Genomic DNA, 20,142 nt, shown 5'->3' with positions numbered 1-20,142 from the left:
ACTACGGTAATGTCTTTAATACTTGCTTTTAGTGTCAAATAATTTCAAAGATAAGGGGGAACAGCACTTAGTCAAAATGACCAGAGCCAGTAGAAAGAATCACTTTCCAACTACATAAACATGTTAGATAGACACAAAATGTTGGAGTAACAGCGGGTCAGGCAGCATCTCTGGAGAAAAGGAATAGGTGACATTTCGATTTGACTAAACATAGTGTTAATTACACTTGAACATTAACCTGGCTTTCTCCCCAACGTGTCTTCACCTTGACAAAACCATTGTTTTGGTATAATTGGGAACATTGTAAGTTAATTGGAATATATAAATCCAAAAGTTCATTATGATAAATAAGTGAATTGAGAGGAAAATAATGGAAGAAATATAAGCTTTGAAGCACATAAACAAAACTCTGGTTATATATTTTCGGTAAATGTTCAGCACATAGTATTATGTGGCATGGAGGGAGTACATATTCTACTTCAAATGGACTTCCATAACTGAACCAAAATTCAATTTTGTCACTTTGAAATATGATAGAGCTGCAGCCAGTTTTAAGGATTAAAACATGACCTAAGTTTGCACAATGTTGCCTATCAGCCAGGTTTGCACTGTGCTGTATTGGAACAGGTAATGCAAGCATTAGACATCCTTGCTTATCCCAGTCTCTGTCCAATTGTGCTTCTGTGTTCCCACTAACTCCCTGACCATGGCTGTTTGCCCACTTCCATCTGCTTGTCTGAGTCTAAGTGGCCACAAAGGAGTATTTATCCCTGGATCAGTTCAGTTATGGTATTGCCAAATGAATGTTGCTCTTTGGGTGGTGGGGATCAGAGGTTTGGGTGGTGTTGTGAGGAAGCCTTTATGAATTGCCGCTCTACATTTAGTATTTGCTTTATGCTCTAGCCGCAGTGACAGACACTTATTTTAGGATGCTCAACGTTTAAGCTTTGTCCTGGATATTGTTGAATTTTGTCGGTGAAGAGTATCCTTTCGTATTCCTGACTTGTATCTTGTTATTGATTGAATAGTATTGGGGAGTGAGAAAGTGAAATGTGATACCCAGCCTCTAATCTCCTCTTGTAGGCACAGTATTTATTTGGCAGATCCAGTTAAATTAATGGTCGGTGTTAATTTAAGCCCTTGGATATTAAATGGTAGGTGATTCATCTATTGTCATGCTGTGGGAGGGAGGGAGGTCTCCTGTTGAAGGTGGCCATTGTCTGCTGCACAGATGACATGTGTTAGCTTCCACACCACCAGCCTTGCTTGAATGTTGTGTTCGGGTTGCTTCAATACCTTGGGGTTTGTAAATGTAATCAAATGCCTTGTAATCAACAAATATTTCTTCTTCAGACCTAATGAAGGGAAAATCATGAACAAACCAATTGAAAATAGTTGGGTGTAGGAAACTGCCCTGGGTAACACCAACAGTTGATGGCAAGTTGCATCCCACAACCATAATTTTACAGTATGAGTAGCAAGGAACAGCAGATACTGGTTTACACCGAAGATATACACAAAATGCTGGAGTGACTTAACGGGACAGGCAGCATCTTGGAGAAACAGAATAGGTGACGTTTTGGGTCGAGACCCTTCTTCACACTGATGCTGCCTGACCCGCTGAGTTATTCCAACATTTTGTGTCTAACCACAATTTTATTCCTTTTGTGCAGCTTGTAATTTTCACCCTGATTCCAGACTCATTCAGATCACTAGGACTGCTGATCTATCACCTGAGTGAAGGAGCTCTGGGTCATAGAGCAGAAATTTGCTATGCTGCTGAAGGTAAGATGCCAACCTACAGCCTCCTTCAGCTTCCACAGCCTGCATTCATTACACACCCAGCAGCCTAAATATAGACACAAGGAACTGCAGATGCTGGTTTACACAAAAGGACACAAAGTACTGGATTACTCTCGATTTGCTGCCTGACCCGCTGGGTTACTCCAGTACTTTGTATTTTACACGTTTAATTAATTTGCTTATTGTTGAATTGTTTATTGTTGCCTGTTTCCTTTATAATCGTTGTTTTTTTGCATATCTTTAATTCGTTGTTCTATATCTCTCTACATCATCGTCTATATCCCTCGCTTCCCTTTCCCGTGACTTTCAGTCTGAAGAAGGGTCTCGACCCGATACGTCACCCAATCCTATTCAGAGATGCTGCCTGTGCCGCTGAGTTACTCCTGCTTTTGTGTCTATCTTCGGTTTAATCCAGCATTTGCAGTTCCTTCCTGCACATGCTTATTGTTGACTATCTGTATGTGTGCTTGGTGCAAGGTGTGGGTGAGAAGCCTGCAACAGTGCACACTATGTGGGTGCACTGAAGCAGGTGAAGTTGGGGATGAGTACAGAGTGAGAGACAATGTCAGTGGGTGAGTGATGGAGTGTGGAGCACTGATCAATGAGCAACACAGCAGTGGTGAGACATGGTGTTCAAAGGGCATCGTTAACCATATATGTGAAGTTGTTGAACCTCAAGGCCAGGGGCCTCCAAACTTTTCAGAATGAGGGCCACATTATATATTTGGCACATTTTTGAGGGCCATCGGAAAAAATAAAGAAGTGTGAGTTTTATAAATTTAATGAACTCAAAAAGGTTTAGACTAGGTTAGATTAGATTAAGAAAGGTTAAACTAGGTTAGGTTTTTAAAAAGAGCTTGAAATATTGAAATATATATATACCGTAGGTATGCAATTATTTATAAAACAGAAAAAATACAGTGAGTACGACTGGGGGAGAGAGAGAGGTGAGAGAGAGAGGGGTGGGGAGGAGAAAGTGTGGGGGGGGGGGAGAGTGTGGGGGGGGGAGAGTGTGTGGGGGGGGAGAGTGTGTGGGGGGGGAGAGTGTGTGGGGGGGGAGAGTGTGTGGGGGGGAGAGAGTGGGGAGAGAGTGGGGGGAGAGTGTCGCGGGGGAAGAGTGTCGCGGGGGAAGAGGGTGTTGTGGGGGGGGGGGGAGAGTGTTGGGTGGAGGGAGCAGAGGGTGAGAGCGGGAGGGAGCGGAGGGTGTCAGATGAGAACAAACACAAGTGCAGTTGTTGTTCAGAAGCCCCGTATCCCCGGGGTGAGCGGCGGCGGCGAGGAGGGAAGTTTCACTTGTGTTTGTTCTTATTTCGCTGCGTAGAGGGAGACGGGGCCGGGGAAGAGAGTGGAGGAGCGGCACAGATCTCACTGGCACTGAGGGAGAGGGAGGGAGCAGCCCCCGCTAGTGGCGGTGCTCCTTCACTGGCCCCCCTGACACCCTCCCCGCGCTCCCACTCTCACCCGCTGTTCCCTCTAGGACAGTGTACAGTCCCTGCACTAGTCACACTGGCCCTGCAGGTATCCCTTGCCTTTTGCTGACAGGCTTCCTGATCCCTGTGGCTCTTGATCACCTTTCTTCCTCTTCTTTCTTTGGCACAATCTTGTTCAAAAAGTAGAACTTGCTTCAATTCCTGAAAGTCGGTCAGCATCTGCTTCAGGTTCTATCCACCACACCCGAGAACCATATTCTGCACTTTGCACTTTCCCCTTTCCTCTATCTATTCTACTTGAGTTTGAACTGATTGTATCTATCTATGGAAGGTATCACAAAATGCTGGAGTAACTCAGCAGGTCAGGCAGCATCAGGCAGCGAGCTTGTCACTGTACCTCGGTGCACCTAAACCTGCAGCAGCTGTGGGCTGGTTTAAATTGTGCAGACCATCTTTTACTGCTGTAGCCATTCATGAAATTGGGCCCCTGCTGAGGTGATAAAGCCATAAACAGCACAGTTAATGCTGGCACAGCACACTCAAATCATTACACTGACCATGCAGTACAAATTTGCCTTGTTCTCGTTAATGAAAGCAACATGGCTGGCTTAATTGCTGCATGCGATTCCTGTGTCTTTGTCAGATATGAAGCACGTTAGCTTACTTGCGTTTAAAGAGGATAGGTTACATAAACTTGTGTTGCATTATCTCAAATTTAAAAGGTTGATGAGTGATTCATTTAAAGTGTTTATAATAACTGATTTTGATGGATTGGACATGGGGAAGCACATTTAAGAGAGGCAAGCATATATATAAATGACCTAAAGTAAATGTAATATGTGTTGGTGAATACATTTGCTGGCAACACCAACATTGGAGGAGTTGCAGACAGTGAGGAAGCCTGTCAGAAAATCTAGCGGGATGTAGATTAGCAGCAGAAACGGGCGGAGAAATGGCAGACGGAGTTTCACCCCAGCAAGTGACATCTTTGCTAATTATGATACTACCCACTTTAGTGTCATCTGCAAACTTACTAATCATGTCTTCTATATCCTCATCCAAATCCAAATAAGCTATATGAAGATAGACACAAAATGCTGGAGTAACTCAGCGGGACAGGCAGCATCTCTGGAGAGAAGGAATGGGTGACGTTTGGGGTTGAGACCCTTCTTCACACTGATCACGAGCTATCTGGAGAAGTTGGGCAGGCTAGGAGTGTTTTCCCTTGGCTGAAGGGTGATCTTATAGAGGTGAGGGAAATAGAGAGGGTGAATGCACAGTATTTTCCCAGGGTAGGGGAAGCAAGAATGAAAGGGCATAGGTTTAAGGTGAGAGGGGAAAGATCTAATAGGAACCCGAGGGGAATATTTGTGATATAGAAGGTGGTGGGTGTATGGAACGAGCTACCAGAGGAAGTAGTTGAGGCAAGTACTAGGATGCCTTTTAAGCAGGTAATGGGTAGGAAAGATTTGGAGGGACATGGGCCAGGTGTGGGAAAATGGGACTAGCTTAGATGGGTTGGACAGGTTGGGCTGAAGGGCCTGTTTCTGTGCAGTATGACTCTGGGACTAGTAGTCATTGACAGCTGTTACCTGTCTGAATATCCTACTTTCCATACTTTGTTTTTGCTGCACATTCTGCTACTGGGTCTTTGCTAATCATTAACCGGTGTGTACCTCTCTTACAATCAGATTAGAAGACCTTTATATCTGTACGGAGAACATTTACAGTGTGCACTCACGCAAATCATAACAGCTTTATCATTGCAAAGTGTTTCACATACTTTATTGATAAATTGTAAAATTGTTTGAGAAGACATTCCCTGAATATGTCTCTGTGTGCACATGCACCCCTTTCTATTTTCAATCATCAATGTTTAAAATGCCTGTGGTCCTCGACCTCGAGGCATTTTTTTGTTTCTAGAGCAATCTGAAAGAATATTTAAAACATGCAAACGCCACAGCACTCTCTGCTTAGAGTTTTTAAAAGATGAACATTTTCATAAGGAAGAGCTAATTAATATGAATTTAACATAATTTCATTACAAAAACAAAATAAACCACAGAAACCCCTGGGCTGGGTATATCTCAATCAAAGTGATGTAAATACAGCAGGTTCGAGAATTAAATACAGATACTAAGCATATTGTATGCTTTTCCTGATGCACAATATAAATATGCATAGAACTACAATTTAAATCAGTGTTTACCTTCATGTGTAAAGGTAAAGAATAGGCAAGTAAAGATCTTTCAAAATCACTCAATCTAATTTATTTACACAATACATATGTGTTCTTTCCTCTAGTGAATTAACAGTATATGGTCAAGAAACAAAGAAAAGCCATTTTAAGTTTGTTCAGGTTTCTGTCTGAGTACGTAGGACCCACTATTTGCCAAGGGATGGATCATAAGTGATAGGTGCAGAATTAGGCCATTTGGCCCATTGTCTACTCCGCCATTCAATCATGGCAGATCTATCTCTCCCTCCTAACCCCATACTTGTGCCCTTCTCCCCATAACCTCTGACACCCGTACTAATCAAGAATCTATCTATTTTGGCCTTAAATATATCCACTGATTTGACCGACTGTGGCAAAGAATTCCACAGATTCACCACCCTCTGACTAAAAAACATCCTCCTCATCTCCTTCCTAAAAGAACGTTGTTTAATTCTGAGGCTATGACCTCCGGTCGTAGACTCTCCCACGACTGGAAATATCCTCTCCACATCCACTCTATCCAAGCCTGATAGAGAGGCCTAAAACCAGGAAACTGTTGGCTGGAGAGTGGAGATCCTGCAATAACTGTTGTCGCACCTGCTCCCACCTGGCAGCTTGTTCCATGCTGAATGGACAGAATAAGCAGAGGCCAGGAGAGAACGCAGGCAGGCTCTTGGGACTGTCATCAGCAAACAGCAAGTAAGAGGCACAAGAAATAACCAGAAAGGTGGGGAAGATGGACACAAAATGATGGAGTAACTCAGTGGGACAGGCAGCATCTCTGGAGAGAAGGAATGGGTGATGTTTTCTTCAGAGTCAGTTCCTTCCTACACAGAAAGGTAGGGAATATGTGACACAGATCAGTTCAGTACGTTACTTCACTATATCAATGGCATGACTTGTCCACCTCATATCCTTCACCAGCTTACCCCTTGCATTTCAACATCTGTTTTCACTTCTCCATCCACTTTATTCTGTCCTGACATTCACTTTAGTCTGAAGAAGGGTCTTGACCCAAAACGTCGCCCATTCCTTCTCTCCTGAGATGCTGCCTGACCTGCTGAGTTACTCCAGCATTTTGTGAATAAATACCTTCGATTTGTACCAGCATCTGCAGTTATTTTCTTACTCAGTCTGAAGAAGGGTCTCAATCCGAAAAGTCACCCCTTCTATCCAGAGATGCTGCCTGTCCTGCTGAGTTACTCCAGCATTTTGTGTCTATCCTCTTTTTATAAGGACAGTTTTCGCAGTAATACTTTGTCCATTCTTCAATCATCTCAGTGCCTGTTTCCTCCTTGGGAACAATTTATTTTTAACCTATAATATTTCTATTAATGCCTCCTTTGTTCTACAATGGTATCACTTCTCTGTTTAATTTTCACTTGTTTTCGATCATATGGTTTCACACTATCCTTTTACATCTGTCTCATTAACAAGAAACAGAAGGATTAGGTCTTGGGCTCCCAGTTCTGTTCTGCATTCAATTAGATGATAGATGAATCTTTACATCAATATCAACATTCTTGACCTATCTCCAATAGTCTCTGATGCTCCTAGTTCCCTGGTCAATTTATGCAGTCTTGCTGAGACATTGACTCAGCATCTGCACTTCTTTAAGACAGAGTTTCAATTATTCTTGACCACTAACTGGAGAGGTTTTTCTTCATTTCAGAGCTCGACCCTTATCCTGAGACCATGACCTTGTTCAGGCATCCCAGGACCACGGACAATGCAGGTAACTAAACAATATCATCCTCCTGCAAAACCTTCAATGCTCTTACAACAGCCTGCTGTATACTATATATCAATCTGGAATAGGTGGTTGTGCACCCAACTCACTGATGTCCCTTTGAGGTTTATTAGGGGGATATGTCTCTAATTGCACAGTTGACTTGTCACTAATGGCTTTTTGATGAGAGCTTTCTCTTTCTCCATCCTTTCCCCTCTTCTAGCTACTTTCCCTTTTCTGCGCAACCTATGCTCATCCTTCCACTCTGTGCATTCATTGGGGAATATCTACCAGTGCATCCAAGTATCAGAGGAACTGGATTGTGCAGAAACTTGAAATCAATACCTGTTCTATATTACTTTCTGAAGATTTCAGCAACTTTAAAGATCTCTGGGGAAAGAAAATCAAAGATAAATGTTTTGGTAGTGAAGAGAAACCAATAAACAACCAAGTTGTGAGCAGTTGATGCTCCCTTTAAACAGCACTTTTGGAGACTGCTTCCAGGTGCTCAATATATGTTCAGTTGGCACGGACTGTGGAGCTGCAACCAGGCAGCACGGAGTTAATGATCGGCCGACCCTGTACAATACAGAAACAAGGAACCGTAGGTGCTGTTTACAAAAAAATACAGAGTGCTGGAGTAATTCAGCGGGCCAGGTACATTTCTGGAGAACGTGGACAGGTGATATTTTGGGTCAAGTCTGAAGAAGGATCCCAATCTGAAACATCACCCATCCATGTTCTCCAGTGTTGCTGCCTGACATGCTAATTTACTCTAGTACTTTGTGCCTTTTTTTACCCTGTGTGATAGACAGGCTGGTAATTAATGGTGCACATGCTAATGCATCTGCCAATATGCCTCCACTCCAAGTGTCCTGATATGCTGCTGCTGCTGCTGCCATATGTAATTATGTTAGTAATATTGGCATCAAGTTGTGGGTGCTATGAAACTAACGTTCATGGCACAGAACTGCACATGGTAGTCCGATTGTGGTCTTGCCAAAATTCTTTAATATTGCAATTCTCTTTTGCTCTATTCTCTCCAATAAGCCACCCAGTGCAAAATGACCATGATGGTCCAGAAAATATGACTAATTTAGTTTAATATTTTAATTAAATTTTTCCACCATTTTCTGTTTTGTTAACTTTGGAGCATCTGTGATATTTGATCAATTATTGCTTCTAAATAACGCGATTTACTTTAGAATTCAAACAAATATTGCAACGGTCATGTCTTTTCCAGTTTGATTTCTAAGCAAATCTCCAGGACCGGTGCTGACTGTCGATGGGTTTTGTACACGACCTCCACATAGGAGGGAACCTGCACTCTTGCCTTACCCTCCAGCCTGCCCTCACACATCCTGATTACGTAAGCCTAATATTTGCTTCATTTCACAGAATGCGTATGCTTTTGTTGGCATTCCAAGTTAAAATAATCCACTCCAAATAATCCAACCACTACTGTTTATATCCTGTTCACATCCCGGTGAGAAATGATCCTTTTGCCAAACTCCTCTGGCAGGCTCAAACCTGCATGTGTAATTCACAATCCTATTCCTCATTTATCCAGCCTCCCTTCCATGGTAATTCCGTATGATTACACGCACCAATGTGGATTCAGTGCATCTGGTCGTTGTCATTGTGGTCATTCCCATTGCTGCTGTCTCCTTCAGGCCGTGGAGATAGCAACAATTTCATTACATACTCCATAAAGTTGCCCATTACCCTTTCCAGCACAGACACAAAATGTTGGAGTAACTCAGCGGGCCAGGCAGCATCTCTGGAGGGAAGGAATGGAAGACGTTTTGTGTTGAAACTCTTCTTCAGACTGAGAGTCAGGGGAGAGGAGGTCTCCCTCAACCCCTCACTCTCAGTTTGAAGAAGAGTCTCGACCCGAAGCCTCACCCATTCCTTCTCACCAGAGATGCTGTCTGTCCCGCTGAGTTACTCCAGCATTTTGTGCCTACTTTCAGTGTAAACCAGAATCTGCAGTTGCTTCCAACACAACATTTCCAGCATGCTGCCTCTTTACTTTTGTAAACCTCCTTGAAAACTTCACGAGCCTGACCTTACTGCCGTGATGAGCAACATGCCTTTCCTGATGATCTACTTGATATGTACAAGCTTTATGTGAATCCCAGTTGTCAACTTGCTCTCTTAAACGAGCCCAATCCTCACCAATGAAGCTGTGGTACGTGTGAGGTGTTGTCAGATGTAACACCACTGCACGGTGAGGCCAGAATAAGCCCCACATCCACGAGGCACATCAGAAAAAATACCTTGCCAGCGAGCCAAGCCCTACCTCCAGGCATAGCCAGCTGCCAATAACTAAGACTGCTGCTTCAACTAGTCACAGAGAGATGCAGCACGGAAACAGCCCCTTGAGTTACTCCAGCATTGTGTGTCTACCTTCAACTCACTGCTGAATTACTCCAGCATTGTGTGTCTACCTTCAACTCACTGCTGAATTACTCCAGCATTGTGTGTCTACCTTCAACTCACTGCTGAATTACTCCAGCATTGTGTGTCTACCTTCAACTCACTGCTGAATTACTCCAGCATTGTGTGTCTACCTTCATCTCAGCATGTCTCCGATGACCACCAACATGCTATTTACACTGATTCTAAACTAATTCCATTTCCTTCTCCCCTTATTTCCACCAACTCTCTACAGATTCAACCACTCACTACATAGCCGGGGTAATTTGCTGCAGATTTACTTACCGACCTACACGTCTCTGGTATGCGTGAGGAGACCTGTACATCGAGGGGAAACCCCACCCACAGGGTGAACATGCAAACTCCACGTAGGCAGTGGCCAAGGCTGGGGATGAAGCCAGACTGCTGGAGCTGTGAGACAGCAAGCTGTACTACCTGTGCCACCATGATGCACTAAGATTCACAACAGAATTAAATCAAAACTTAATGAAAATATAAAAAGAACGAAAACCTGACATACTTGTAGACACACTTAAAAACTATTTAAAACATTTATCTAAATTAAATCAATTCAACAACATGTAAATAAACTGAAACATCACCTCATCACTGTTCCTCATCTCCAGCACTTGGTGTATGCATCTTCCCTTCTGCTATTAATTGGTAATGTAAAGAATCAGGCATAAGCCACTTGCCAACTTCCATTCTACTGACAACACTCCTGCAAACGGTAGGCGTGTGACCGGTTAATTTCTTTACCGTAATAATACGGAGCCAGGGGCTGACAATTCCCAGATATTTACATTGAAGGCTGATAAACGACGAGAGGAAAGCTCCTTTAGGGTGAATACGGCCTTGACCAGTGGATTGGACTGTTGATAAAATCACAGACTTATCAACAGGATATGTCCTAATTCCTCTTTTCCGCAAGTGAAGTGGGTAGGAATGTCTGTAGTACCTGAGGTGGTGCCTGATGATCATTGCTGTTACCTGGAAGTCTGTTTTAATTGCCTTTTTGGGGAGGGGTGGGAAGCTGGAAATCCAGAATCCCTTCTCTGAATCGGCCCGCGTGGGTTACTTGCTTGTCGCCTTCAGCTGAGTCAGATGATAGTAGGGTTGAGTCGCACCCGGAGACTCGGGCAATAAAACAGCAGGCAGCATGAATGTAATCAGCTGCCAGCACAGCAATCAATAGCCCTGGCTTCTTCCACTACAATGACGTGTCTTCACAGGGCTAGACACTTCACCCACAAATTACAATTATCTTTAAAATAAAGAATGCAATTCTTTGCCTGACTCTTCTGAATCACTGAATGCTGTAGTATAGTTGGCAAACAAAGTGCATGGTTTACATTAGAAATATCTGTGTAGCATTTAATAAGCTACATTGTGCAGCCAACCTGCCTCCTCCAGAGTGTAATTTAGGAGTTTTGTGTGGTTACTGACAGAGATGTAACTGGAGTGGCAGAGTACTAATTGTCTACATGGAGACAGTCAGTCTTGACAGACAGCCACGCTGGGAACTGGATAATTTCTAGGCACACCTCAAATCTGCCACAATCTTTCCCAATCTCAACTTCAATATAAAGCCACGAGCAACTCATTCCTGAACAAATCCGTTTCAAACTAAGCTTGGTTCTGAATACCCTGAAATTGGTTGGAATGTGCTTGGTCCTTTGCTCAGTCCCTGAAACTGCTTGTACCTTTCAGGTGTATTAAGAACCTGTGTAGGAAGGAACGGCAGATGCTGGTTTAAACCAAAGATAGACACAAAAAGCTGGAGTAACTCGGCAGGACTAGCAGCATCTCTGGAGAGAAGGAATGGGTCTCACCCCGAAAAGTCACCCATTCCTCTCCAGAAATGCTGCCTGTCCTGCTGAATTACTCCAGCTTTTTGTGTCTATCTTTTGTTACTAAGAATCTATTTGTTTGCTTTCCACTTTGAAAGCATCAACATTTCCCTTTTCAAGTGGCTCACTACAATTAGCTGAGATCTTCTCTCAAGAACCTACATTCAAAGGATGAGTTAGTATCCTAAAACTTTGAATAAGTGCTTTACCAAAAAACAGTGTCATGCGTTCCGAGAAACAGTGAAGAGCTTTTTTTTTAAACTTATAAGCAGAAACCTACTTGAATTGTCTTTCCATCACACCCATGTTACTTGAAGAGACCAGGCCAATCAAAACACCAGGCACACAACAAATTGCTTTGGAAGCCTCAGGCAGCTGGGAGATCTACCGGGAATTACAAGCATCACATCATTTTTAGAAATCTGCAATATTTTTACAAATAAAATGTGTGATATTACTACAGGTATTTGCAAACTAAAATTGGCAAACCAATTTTATACAGATGGTGATGGTACTTCTTCATGCAAAACAATCAAAACTCATCAGGCATTCAGATCAGTCCTGCAGCCTTTGTGTAATATTCACTATTGGATACAAGGATTGAACCATTAGATTAACTCAAAATAGGACATTTTTTGGCAACGAACAAATCTTCATGCAAGGAAATTCATAGTTTATAATGTGTGATATGTTGCTTTAGATTTTTTCTATCAACAGTAACGTGGAGGTGAAACTATATGTACCCCAGTTAAGCAGTAGCTTGTGCTCTACCTTTTATATAGGTTTCTAACAATAAAGCAGGATTGACACAGAGTATAAAATAAAATACATGTGCAGAGAACTTCTCTTCACATTAATTACTGTCAGTGCTGGCTTACTGCTAACTAATGACTTCTCTTCACATTAATTACTGTCAGTGCTGGCTTATTGCTAACTAGTGCATGAGTGCGTGTATAATATTTCAACCATGAACTCTGATGCAAGTGTTGGAGTGAGGGGAATGTAATGGTTCCTGGTTATCTCGGAGCAATAGATTCAGTCATGATTGGGAATGATAATGGTGACAATATGCTCAGAAAATAATGGAGGAAGAATAGAACATCTTACACAGAACAGTCTGCTTTGATCTGTTGTTTTCACATCTTGCCCCTCCATACCTCTAGACTCCCCCTCGCCTAACTCTCAGTCTGAAGGGTCTCGACCCGAAATGTCACCCATTCCTTCTCTCCAGAGATGCTGCTTGTCCTGCTGAGTGATTCCAGCATTTTGTGTCTATCATTAATTGACAGTGTTGGCTAATAAGACAAGACACTGCAGCACGGTCAGCCTTACATCACAGTTTATAAAACTAACAGGACACCTAGACAGGTGAGCTTCCTATGAATCAAGGGCAGATAGAACCGACATTGTAGACCCAAAGTATGATTGAGATTATCTACAGATGAACCACGTCCAGATGTTGAAACACTATCAAGAGGTTATGTCTGATTGGAGCCAGTGCAGACTTCAGGAACTTTACACTTGCCAAGTCAGTCTGGCAGAGTAGCTGAACGGAAGTTCCCTGTGTTCAAATCCAGCTTTGAAATGTCTGGGTTTGATACAATAACAAAGGAAGCTCCAAATTAAAGTATCGATTGTTATGTTACTTGTATTTTACTGCTGCTTAAATAGATTGGAAGCAGAGTGTCGCGTATGTTTAAGCCTGGAACACACTCTTGCCTTGGTAGCTGTGTGAGGATTTGTTAATCGTCTGCTCCCAGCAGGATCATGCTGCTTTGCCCACTTCTCCAACAGCATCACAGTTTCACAAGCAGTCCAGAACATTCGGTTTACGGAAAATCTTGCATTCTTAGCATATAAATAGTTAGTGTGTTGTCTTGTAAATAAACCACTACCTCTGAATACATATTTGTTATGACTCATTGCATTCTCAAGACATTACGAGAGCAATTGTACTTACAGCCAGGAGTTATTGAAGCTGAGTTGCCTGATACTCCACTCACCATGCCAGAGAGTAGCACAGCCTGGAGAGGGGCAGGGGCAAGGGGTGGTTGACAGTGCACCCTCGGGTGGTGCATTGGAATCTGGCCATCCATGGGGTGGCAGGGAGGAGATGTTGGGATGGACTAAGCCACAGGTTGTACAACTGACAGGAGTGGGGTGCAGCAGGCTGTGGGAAGGTTAGTGGGGGTGGCAGTCCGAGGATCACAGGGATCAGAGCTGATAGGGGATGGAGTGAATTGTGAACACAGCCCAGACCATCACACAAACCAATCTCCCTCCCTTCACACTGCCTCGGCAAGGCCAGCAGCATAATCAAGGACGAGTTGCGTCCTGGCCACTCCCTCTTCTCCCCTCTCCCATCAGGCAAGAGGTACAGGAGTGTGAAAACGCACACCTCCAGATTCAGGAACAGTTTCTTCCCAGCTGTTAACAGGCAACTGAATCACCCACCACAACCAGAGAGCAGCCCTGAACTACTATCTTGGTGACCCTCGGACTATCTTTGTAGGAAAATAACTGCAGATGCTGGTACAAATCGAAGGTATCACAAAATGCTGGAGTAACTCAGCAAGTCAGGCAGCATCTCTGGAGAGAAGGAATGGGTGACGCTTTGGGTCGTGACCCTTCTTCAGACTTCAGGGTCCCGAAACGTCACCCATTCTCTCCAGAGATGCTGTCTGACCTGCTGAGTTACTCCAGCATTTTGTGATATCTCGGACTATCTTTGATCGGACTTTGCTGGCTTTACCTTGCACTAAACGTTATTTCCTTACCATGTATCTGTACACTGTAAATGGCTCGATTGTAATCATGTATTGTCTTTCCGCTGACTGGATAGCACGCAACAAAAGCTTTTCACTCTATCTCGCTACATGTGACAACAAACTAAAATAACCAGAATCCCAAGAGTTTTGGTGAGTATTTAACTTTATGCGGGGCAGATCGGTGGTCTGCAAGACCATTTTGTCCTGAGAACTGCCAGACTGCACAATCCCTTTATACTCATTGTAACAGGTTACTTTGGCGCATTTACTAATTGTAGGGTTTAGCCAAGAAAAGCAAATATTTGGGTACTTTTGTATCTTCCATATAAATAACCACAATCAGAAATAATTATGGTACACATGGTTACTAGGCAATTACAGTCAATGCAGGTTCCACCTAAAGCCATACATCAATAGTTTTAACATCAATAGTTTACCAAAGAACCATGAGTAATACAGGTTACACCCAAGCCATTTTCTATAAATGAACACATCAATGTGTAGTACCACTAGCTATACATGTGGCACATACTGTAATTATATAACTTTGTTTTATAAGATCATACACGATGCCTCAGAAAAGCAACCAGCATCCACAAAGACTCTTCATACCCCTGCAACAGTCTGTTCGAACTTCTACCATCGGGCAGACGATACAAGGCCTTCTACGCCCGCACCTCCAGACTCAGGAACAGCTTCATCCCCAGGGCCATAGCTGCTATGAACCGGTCCTGCTGAGCCGGATGGTCACATCGCACAGTGATCCGGCACAGATCTACTTGCACTTTATCCTGTTTTAAAACTGTTCTAATTTGTTTCATTGGGTTGTTTAAATTTATACTGACTAGCTAATTAATGTATTGCATCGTATGGGAGGCGCATTCCCAATCTTGTTGTACCCCTGTACAATGACAATAAAGATATATTGTACTGTATTGTATGTCATAAGTGATAGTAGAATTAGGCCATTCGGCCCATCAAGTCTACTCCGCCATTCAATCATGGCTGATCTATCTCTCCCTCCTAACCCCATTCTCCTGCCTTCTCCCCATTACCCCTGACATCTATACTAATCAAGAATCTCTCTATCTCTGCCATAAAAATATCCACTGACTTGGCCTCCACAGCCTTGTGTGGCAAAGAGTTCCACAGATTCACCACCATGTGGTTGCTGATGGAAGTTGTGGCTTTACATCCAGGTTCACAAAGCCAATGCACAAATGCCCACTCACCTCTCACCCCGGCATAATGATGTTACAAGATTAGCATTGAACAACGCAAGTTACATCCAAACTCATACTTTGCCTGATAACTCGAATAATTGTACTATAAATGTTCTCACTTCATAATTAAAGACCACAGCAACCATTGATGTTAGTATCCAAATTACAAAGATCAATGTCAAACCTGCTGAGCAACATTCGATGTTATTATACTTCCTGTAGATGATGAAACTGAGAGCCTGGCGCAATGATCTCGTATACACGAGATACTGATTTTTATAAGTCTTTTTAAAAATCTGTGCAACTGTTGAAAACTCAGCAGAGATTCGTGGCATACTGAAAATATAAAATCCACACTCCATAAATAAGGAACTCCAACAAATAATAGACCATGTTGCTGTTGATTGATATTCCCATATCACCTTTTTCTGACAGGTTAATTCTAATGCCATATTAATGATTGCGTTTTGTGTCATCCATAAATAAAGTGAGGAGATGCATGCTGAAACCTCCGATGGTACCGTTGGATAAAGGAAAGGATAAAGGACAATCTTACTCAATCTCTCCTCCCAATCCAACCTCATCCCCAGAGCCCAAATCTATTCAATTCACTCTGCATTGAGTCCAAGACAAGTATATTTGTCTCTAGTTATGGAGAGCAAATGTCCATTCTGTACTGGAAATAAAGTCTCGGAGAAGTTCTGTAAAATCTCAGCATTTTTTTGTTTTAATAATTGTACACCAAACTAGTTTCAATCAAGACTAACAAACTATTTGGCTTCCCAATAACTTGATTAACTTGCCTATTTCCATTCCTGCCGTTTCAGAAACCAACACCCAAAAATCCCTTTGAAGACAACATTTACTAGTTACCAAAACATATAGAAACATGGAACTGCAGATGCTGGTTACAAAAAAAAGGCACAAAGTGCTGGAGTAACTCAGCGGGTCAGGCAGCATGCCTGGAAAAATCTCTGAAGAAGGGTCTCGACTCAAAACGTTACCTCTGTCCACATTCTCCAGAGATGCTGCCTGACCTGCTGAGTTACTCCAGCACTTTGTGTCTTTATTAGTTCAGTTTATTGTCACGTGTACCAAGCTACAGTGACAAGCTTTTGTTGCATGCTAACCAGCATGCGAAAAGACTACATGACCACAATTGAGCCATTCACAGTGTACAGATACATGATAAGGGGAATAATGTTTAGTGCAAGGTAAAGCCAGTAAAGTCCGATGTAGGTAGACACAAAATGCTGGAGCAACTCAGCGGGTCAGGCAGCATCTTGGGAGAGAAGGAATGGGTGACGTTTTGGGTCGAGACCCTTCTTCAGACTGATGTCAGGGGAGGGGGCGGGACAAAGATCGAATGTAGTTGGAGACAAGATAGTCTGAGGGTCCTGATGAGATAGATGGTAGTTCAGGACTAATCTCTGGTTGCAGCAGGATAGTTCAGTTGCCTGATAACCGCTGTGAACAAACTGTCCCTGAATCTGGAGATGTGTGTTTTCACACTTCTATATCTTTTACTAATTGCCCATTATTTGAAAAGCATTCCATTCTTGCAACCAAATGAATGAGCTGATATTATGCTCTGTGATATCCTACACTCTATCTGTGATTTGTTTGCTCACCTGCTTCATATCAACTTAACAGAAATGTTGTATCCTTATTTTCCAAAACGGTGGTTTCACGCAAGGCATTAATATAATTAGTGTTTATATCATAACTCTGCTTTGATCCCTGTGGTACCACACTGCTAAAAGTTTATCACCTTGAAAACAACCCACATGCGATTCCATGCTTTCTGCTCTTGGCCTTCATTAATCATCTTTGTTAATGTTCCCTTCACCCCATGAACCACCCTCTATAAAAAAGTTGCCCCTTCAGGTTCCTAATAAAATCTTTCCTCTCTCACCTTAAACCTATCTGGTTAGCACGCAACAAAAGCTTTTCACTGTACATCAGTACAAGTGACAATAAACTAAACTAAACTTTTTTTTAAATCCATGTCCTCTGGTCCTTGATAGCCCTACCCTGGGTAAAAGTCTCTGTGCATTAACTCTATCCATTCCCTCATGATTTTATAAATGTTTGTACATGCTTGTTAATGAGCTTTGTGTAAGAAGGAACTGCAGATGCTTGTTTAAACCAAAGATAGACACAAAAAGCTGGAGTAACTCAGCAGGATAGGCAGCATCTCCGGAGAGAAGGAATGGGTGACGGTTCGGGTCAAGACCCTTCTACGGACTGGTTAGGGTTTGAAGAAGGGTCTCAACCTGAAATGTCACCCATTCCTTCTCTCCTGTTAATGAGCTTTGATTGATTAGATGAAAGAATACAAACCATGAAGTTGACTTTTCCAAAATGGATGGAGTGACAGAGAAACTAATGTTTTTATTATGAATTTAATTGCATTCACTATTATATTATAAAAGTGTGCTGCTGGATTTTCATCTTTAGCTTTGTCCTGAACAGCCACTTGATTCTTTCAGCAGTGTGAAAATTCCTGTAAACATTCTCCAGAAATGTGGTGTGCTGGGGAAACTGTGAGTGGAAGCCAAACACTTCCAGTTTACAGGGATAGTGGATTAGAGATGTATGTTTATCTTTTGGATACTCTGATGTCTTCCTTCGTTTGAAGAAGAAAATATATTTGTTAAATGACTTCCGCATTGATGCCATCTACCAATAAAAAATATTTTTTGATTACATTTAAAATACAACTATTAGTATCAGGTCCATTGGCTTTTATGATTCTGTTTCCAAATCCACACAGTGTTCTGAAAATATTTATTTTGGTATATTTATGGTAGAAACCTTGTCAGTACTTCCCTTTGTGTTGGATAGGAAGTTTGGTGCCATAAGTTATTTATTTAAGAGAGGTTTTCCTTCCCTTCATTTTACCATCAGGTTTTATATGTAAATATGGTAAGACTTAACAAATATTGGAAGATCTGTGTCCTACAAGACTGTGAGAAGCACTTTTAAAGTTTTAAAGGCCGGGTCACAGTGCCTTTCATTCAAAATGTGTCCAGTCCCCTTGCTCAAATTCCCAGTAGATCTTTCCACCTCACTTTCAACCATCAACTATCATTATTTTCCTTTTTCTTATGCAAAAGTACACGGTTCTGGGAATCACTTTCCAGTTTTTTATATCGTTATAATTATTTTCAGAGTTTTAGTTCCATTTCCCCCATTTACTGGGCATTTCACTCTTTATCTGAATCCATTTCTTTTTAAGTGACATTGTGTCTTCTATTTATCGTGACTTCTATTTCTCAGCTCTGGCAGGGAATGTGTACTCTGTATATATCACATTGCATTCAGGAGACAGAGCGGAACAGTTCCCATTAAACAAAAATCCATCAATGTACCATATTTAAAGGTTTGGGTATCTGCCCCCTGCTTTCTTGCCTCAGACTTAAAACTTCTATCAGTCAGTAAACCATTGTTTAGATTGAGGTTTATTATTGCCATGTGCACAGCAAGATACAGTGAAAAGCTTTGTTTTGCATGTTCTTTAATTAGATCAGATAATACTATACATCAATACAATTAAGTCAAACTCAAGAACAATAGGTAGAGTAAAGGGAAAGATATAGAGTGCAGAATATAGTTCTTAATGGTAAAATGGGGAAATAAAATGCTCAATGTTACCCTGCTGGGTAACACAGCAGGTCAGGTAGCATCCCTGGTGAAATGCGAATAAGTAATGTTTTGGTCGGGACCCTTCTTAAGATACAAAATGTCACCAATCCACATTCTCCAAAGATGCTGCCTGACCCGCTGAGTTACTTCAATACTTTGTGCGTTGTTTTGTTAACCAGCATCTGCAGTTCCTTGTATCTCCTCAATGTTACTGTACTAGAAATCCTGAAGGGAAAAAAATAATGTTTGTCACTTCTGTATAACAGCCGCTGTTGTTACACTGCTTGTAGGAGGAGCTAAAATACTATTGTGTTTCTCTGCTTTGTTAAATAATAAATGGAGTCTGTGTCATAGAGCAATCTAATCAAATATCAGCGTAAGTACCAGCAAGAGATGGAGGTGCACTTCTCAACTTTCCCCACTGCAAACAGAATGGAGTAGACAGGAGGAAAGGGGTTTGGAAGCTGCTGGATGGGAGCAGAGACCTGTTGCATCATTTTGAAATGTTGACTGATCCTAAACGCAAGAGTATCAACAATCACTGCTTTCTTTGGCCAATGGTAACATTGCAACAAAGCACAGGCATGTCGCCACTCACCTGACGATTACCTGATTACATGAAGTACTCTCGCATCTGCAGAACCGTGTGCAGCAGGAAGTAAACCTGCACAATAGGACATGAGAACACACGAGTGTCCCAATCAACGGACCACTGGTTGACAGGTAGACACAGAGTGCTGGAGTAACGCAACAGGTCAGGCAGCTTCTCTGGAGAAAAAGGATGGGTGACATTTTGGGATGGGACCCTTAAGCTGAGGAAGGGTCCTGACCCGAAATGTCACCCATCCTTTTTCTCCAGAGATGCTGTCTGACACGCTGAGTTACTCCAGCACTTTGTGTGTATATTTGGTATAAACCAGCATCTGCAGTTCTTTGATTCTAATGATTGACAGGTGTTCCTTTTGGGACAAACTGCTGGGGGAGTGATGAAGAGGGCAGGGAGGGGAAGAAGGGTACCACCATGAAGGCATATT

The 20,142-nt window shown here is 42.3% G+C and overlaps 1 protein-coding gene and 1 long non-coding RNA gene across 5 annotated transcripts in view; one reads left to right on the top strand and one right to left on the bottom strand.

Annotated features, from left to right (window-relative positions):
• Positions 1-20,142, bottom strand: part of kcnq1.2 (potassium voltage-gated channel, KQT-like subfamily, member 1.2) — a 184,145-nt gene that overhangs the window by 6,912 nt on the left and 157,091 nt on the right. The gene's annotated exons all lie outside the window — the stretch shown is intronic.
• Positions 1,579-15,131, top strand: LOC144603481 (uncharacterized). Of its 2 annotated transcripts, none has more exons than XR_013548626.1 (5): positions 1,579-1,785; positions 7,124-7,186; positions 8,424-8,549; positions 9,855-9,880; positions 14,797-15,131. It is a non-coding gene; the product is annotated as an uncharacterized LOC144603481 (long non-coding RNA). The 2 variants fall into 2 exon arrangements; XR_013548627.1 differs by having other exon boundaries at positions 9,855-9,921.

The sequence above is a fragment of the Rhinoraja longicauda genome, chromosome 20, assembly GCF_053455715.1.
Source record: "Rhinoraja longicauda isolate Sanriku21f chromosome 20, sRhiLon1.1, whole genome shotgun sequence".
Lineage (NCBI taxonomy): Eukaryota > Metazoa > Chordata > Chondrichthyes > Rajiformes > Arhynchobatidae > Rhinoraja > Rhinoraja longicauda.
This window is presented reverse-complemented; position numbering and strand designations above follow the sequence as displayed.